General features: G+C 40.2%; 1 pseudogene; it reads left to right on the top strand.

Annotated features, from left to right (window-relative positions):
• The first annotated feature begins 438 nt into the window (after positions 1-438).
• The window catches only part of LOC135321893 (cortactin-binding protein 2-like), a 28,278-nt pseudogene continuing 22,716 nt past the window's right edge, over positions 439-6,000 (top strand).

Raw genomic sequence — 6,000 nt, 5'->3', positions numbered from 1 at the left:
CAAAACTTAACATCTGCAAGGGACAGAATATTCTAGGAACTGTGTTCCCAGCTAACACACTGACCCTCCCTGTAGAAAACAGAGGGTAGACGGTGCGTGCTTTTTCATAAAATGTCATCTCTTGCTATAAGTATGTAAATACTATATAAAATATACCACATAAATGCTATATTTGCCCGTGTTTCATATTAAAGTGAAAGACTTGACATGCCCAGTGAATACAGCTAATCTCTAGAATATTTTTAATCTTTTGAAAGGCTGAGGACAATCAGAAAGGAGATTCCACACTTGTGTACCACTTTTTTTCTGCTTAGCAAAATGCTAACCAAAAGCCTAAAAAGTACCTAAGGTCTCTTCTTGGCTTATTAATAGATTGAGCAATATCATAAAGTCACTTTCCATGGCCCAGAAAGAAGCTTGCAAGACTACATAGCACATCAGCTGCTGCTCTGAATGAAGGTATCAATTACTTGCACACCCTCTCCTTTTCCCTGAAAACTCGAAAGTGTGTAGAACTAATGACTATCTCTTCTTATCACAGCACAGACAAATGGCTGCAGGGTTCTCCTGTGAAATAGTGAGAGCCGAAATGGACCCTGATTTCTCCAAGGAGCAGCTAGCAGATCTGTTCATCAGTAGTGGTAAGTCTGTTTCAGCAAACTGAATTGTGGTAACAAAAACACATCTCGTCAGTGATGCCATTACAAGGAAATAAATGTTGCTTGGGATAAATTTAAGTGGACTTTTAATTTATTCAGCAGCTTTCGGATGAAAACTGGGACCCAGGTGAACACTTGCAAAAAATTATTTTCATATACATATCATTACATTTATTGCACATCCTATATTTTTTCTTTTTCTTCATCTTTTGTTTATAAATTATTATCTGCTATGAGCATACTATATAACTGCCACCAGATGATGCTAAAGGAGGAGTTGGTAGGAGCAGTCCACCTGGTGGAGCTAAGTATTGTGTCTTTGATGCAGTTTAGAACTGCACAGTGATAAAAGCAGATCAATTTTGGGTAAATTTTATTCTTATTTATAAATTCTCTGCAACCAAAGAACCCCTTATTGCTGCCCCTGGGGTGAACTACTTTCTCCACCTCACTCTTAGAGCGCTGTTGACTGGTACTTTGTTAAATACATTACATGTATTAATTAACTCATTTAATCTCCACAGCAGCCCTGTGCAAGTCAGTATGGTTATCTCCATTTCAAAGGTGAGGAAACAGGCACAGAGAGGTTCAGTAACTTGCCACAACTGCATAATGGCAGAACCATGATTAAAATGTCTATTAATAGAATGTTTTCATTAATTTTTCTATCCTTAGGCTCTAGAGTTTAACACCCCAAGCTTCACCACAGGTGGAGTTAGTGTAACCCTACATAGCATAGCGTGACTAGTGGTTGTGAAACAAAACTGAAACGGACCAGCCTCCAGTCTCCAAGACCTCAAAGCCACAGAGACCCTGGGGGCCGAGGGGAGTGAAGGAGGGAGGCAGTTGTGAGCTGAGTGAAGAGGAGGGTTGAAATGTGAATTCAGGTCTCTTTTTTAGGGGAAGTGGTGATTCTCATCTTTGGAGCTATGATCAAGGAATATATCTTGTGGCTGGGGTAGCAGTTGACCAGGATGAGGAAGAAGGAAATAACCAGGAGTTCCTAAATCAAAAAATAAAATTCAGAAGCAGTTTTAGAGAGGGATGGAGGAGTCCACAAACCCTGAGGCACATATTTTGGGGACAGGAAAATCCCACCAGAATCTGAATGTTGCTCTGGTACTGAGGTCAGTCTTTGACCAGATACTAGTGAAAGTTAGCTACAGAAAGTTGTTTTTCTCTGACCATGATACTAATAATAGCTAATATATATTAAGCTTTGACTCTGGTAAGCTTTATTCTAAACACCTGATTTATAAACACTTGAGACAGAAGTTAAGTACCCTATCCACAGATCCCATGGTGAAAACACAGCAGAGCAGGGCTCAGAACAAGCAGTCTGGCTCCTATTCCTCAAAAGACTAGGAATATACTTACCGTATGACCCAGGAATCCCGCTCCTGGGCATATATCCAGAACAAACCCTACTTCAAAATGACATCTGCAGCCCAATGTTCATAGCAGCACTATTTACAATAGCCAAGACATGGAAACAGCCTAAATGTCCATCAACAGATGACTGGATAAAGAAGTGGTATATTTATACAATGGAATACTATTCAGCCATAAAAACCGACAACATAACACCATTTGCAGCAACATGGATGCTCCTGGAGAATGTCATTCTAAGTGAAGTAAGCCAGAAAGAGAAAGAAAAATACCATATGAGATCGCTCATATGTGGAATCTCAAACAAACAAACAAACAAACAAACAAAGCATAAATAGAAAACAGAAGTAGACTCATAGACATAGAATACAAACTTGTGGTTGCCCAGGGGGCAGAGGGTGGGAAGGGATAGACTGGGATTTCAAAACTGTAGAATAGATAAACAAGATTATACTGTATAGCACAGGGAAATATATACAAGATCTTATGGTAGCTCACAGAGAAAAAAATGTGACAATGAATATATATATGTTGAAGTATAACTGAAAAATTGTGCTCTACACTGGAATTTGACACAGCATTGTAAAATGATTATAAATCAATAAAAAATGTTAAAACAAAAAACACAGTCTGGCTCCTGAACCTGACCTGAATCACTGCCAGCCATTGCTCCTTAAAAACTCACCTGTGCCAAATGTTTATTTCTCCTGCTAGTTTTATAACAGAAGCCCGTATGTTTTTTCAGGGTTCCATCTTGTTTCATCTCAATGTAAAAAGCTAAAATATTTTGTTCTCACCCTATCATTGTAGATAAGCAATTAGACTGGATTCTGCTCTAAACTTAGAGAGCTAAAAAAATCTGAGAACAGTGAACTAGGTCAAGGAGGATGCAAAGGTGACCAACTCAGTGTTTCTAAACTTTTGGGAACATCTTGTTAAAAAACAAAACAAAACAAAACAAAACAAAACAAAAACACCTCTTCTTCCTAATTGCCCAATTTGGTGAGTGGCACAAGTCTCTTGGCCCCTACACTTGGAATTCAGGTCTTATTGGCAGACTTAAAAAACCTAAATGCCCACAAGTGCCAAAAAGCCACATTAAGGGGTGAAGCCAGCTGATTGGGACTGGGGGAGGGGAGGCACATCTTGGTCTCCCCAGGGCAGCAGCTTTCAGCTCTAGCCACTTGTTGGTGGTAGAAGCATAGACCCAGGGTCCTGAGATCTTGTGATTTGGAAGAAGAAGCCAGAAATCCAGGTTTTTCTGTGAAAATCTGGGAGCTTGTTCTTTCCATATTTTTAACTATCTCTATTTTTAAAGCAGTATGAGGACCATTTAGAACCCCCAGGTTCTCATTCATGGACCCCTCACACTTTTCACACAGCCAGTCTGTGTTCATGTCCTGCCAAGTGGGTCTCAGTGTGCCTTTTTCATCCACCCTTATGGTACCATCCTACTGTATGCCCCCTTTCCCCTGGCAGTGGCTGCTCTGCCTACCTCTTCTCCCTGAACATCCTTCATGGACCACCAGACTCCTGATTGAAAGTTCTGTGTGATTTCTGCCTCCCACATTCTTTCATCACTCACTGAATCAAGCCAATGCTATTCAAGACCTTCCATTCAAGGACATTGACCCATCTGATTTGCTTATCTGTCCCTTTTTAATTTAATTTTTGAGATATAGTGTAAGTTTAAGGTATACAATGCATTGATTCGATACATGTACATATTGCAAAATGAATACCACTGGAGCATTAGCTAACATCTCCATCAATTCACATAATTACCATTTCCTTCTCACAGTGAGAACAGTTAGTATTTTCTCTCTTAGCAACTTACAAGTATAGAATACAGTATTGTTAACTATAGCCTCCATGTTTACATTAGATCTCTGGAACTTATTTATCTTATAACTGCACCCTTTGACTGTCATCTCCCCATTTCTCTCATCCTCCAGCCCCTGACAACCACCATTCTACTGCGTATCATCAGACTGGCATTTTTAGATTCCACATACACATGATATCATGCAATATTTGTCTCTCTGACTTATCTCATCTAACACAATGCCCTCAAGATCCATCTGTGTTGTTACAAATGGCAGTATTTCTTTCTTTCTCATGGCTGAAAAATATTCCACTATATATATATGGCACATTTTCTTTATCCATTCATCTGCTGATGAATAGGTAGGTTGTTTGCATATCTTGGCTATTGTGAATTAAGCAGTGAACATGGGAGTGCAAATATCTCTTCAAGATCTCTGCAAGATTTTATTGCCTTCGGATACATACCCAGAAGTAGAATTGCTGGATTATATGGTAGTTCTATTTTTAGTTTTTGAAGACCCTCTATACTATTTTTCATAGTTGTTGTACCAGTTTTCATTCCCACCAACATTGTACAAGAGTTCCCTTTTCTACACATCCTCACCAACACTTTTTAACTCTTTGGTGATAGCCGTTCTAACAGGTATTGATATCTCACTGTGGTTCTGGTTTGCATTTCCCTGAGGTTGCTGATGTGGAGCTTCTTTTCATGTACTTGTTGGCCATTTATATATCTTCTTTGGAATATCTGACCCTTTTTAAAAATAGATACCTAAGCTCCAGCGAAAATACGGTATTTCTCCACACATATCCTTTGCTTTTCCACTCTCTACTCTTCTTTGTTTATGCTGCATTTTTTGCCTAGAATTACTCTAAGATTTCATCTAGAATAAACGCACAAACTCTCTCTCTCTCTCTCTCTCTCACACACACACACTATGCTGCATGGCAGGTACTATGCCCAGTACAGTGCTGATCAAAATAGCCATGGAAGCCCCTGCTTAAATGCTCTAAGGACACCTCAAATGAAGGCTTTTCTAATCCCCCCAGATATGACAACCACCTCTGATGAACAGCAGTAGGTTTTGTTTACCTCTGTGCCCCACCTAACTCTAGGTCAAGGCAGTGAGGGTACCATCTGGGCTTTTGTGCTGGCCCACACACATGTTGCGAGCTCCCTGAAAGCTAGTAATGTAGCTTATTCTTCTGTTTCACCTTGTACACTGATTGCCAATAATTGCTTGTTGAATGAGTGGATGAATCTCCTGATCAGGAAATAGCATGGGCAAAGAAAAAGGAGTTAGTCATACTTAGTTGTCAGCAGGTAGAAGAACTTGCTTATGATGGAGGTAGAAAGAAGTAAGATTAGAGTGTGCAGGAGTTGTTAAGGCAATAGCTGATAATAGGGCATAAGGATAAGAGTGAGTTGAGTTTGAAAAAGGAAGTTTTGGAACTATAGATTAAGGCCAAAAATCTCCACTCTAACTCCTTTCTCATGTAGGAAGTAGTGTAGCCTCTCCAAGTATTAAAGGATTTTATTCTGTATGTGGCTCAGCAATTTATAAGTATCAAATATCCTCTTCCTTTTTTTAATAACAAAAGTAAGACATAAACACAAGATTCATCTGCCGAGACTGTGAAGGCATTTGCCCAAGTTTGCCAGCTGAGTGTATCACTTCCACTCAGCCCTGAGTTCTTCTGACTCTGCTTCCTACATCTCGTCTCCACCCCCTGCTCTCCTGTCCCCCTGCCACCTATCATTTCTTGCTCAAGGGACAATGGAGACCCTTCTTATTTCCTCTGGTCTCATTCCTTCCACAGGCCCCCTACAGGCTTCCAGAGGGCTCACCCTAGAATAGAAAACTGCTCAGGACAGTTCCCTGCTATTACACTGCAGTGGCTCCAGAATAAACACTGAAGGTCCCAGATGTTAAGAACATTACAGTCTGGCTTCAAATCTCTCCCTTGCTGCTGTCCATCCTCATCTCCTAAAACTCCATCCACTGTCACCATCATTTTCTCAGTAAGACCAGCTGCTGTTGACTGGTGACCAATGAGGAGGTCAAAGAAAACATACACTCTGAATAGATGGGGGCACCAGAGGCTTCTGAGCAGTGTGAGAGAA

This window comes from Camelus dromedarius, chromosome 8 (assembly GCF_036321535.1).
Source record: "Camelus dromedarius isolate mCamDro1 chromosome 8, mCamDro1.pat, whole genome shotgun sequence".
NCBI lineage: Eukaryota > Metazoa > Chordata > Mammalia > Artiodactyla > Camelidae > Camelus > Camelus dromedarius.
The sequence above is the reverse complement of the archived record's forward strand: the minus strand, read 5'-3'. Positions and strand labels throughout refer to the sequence as shown.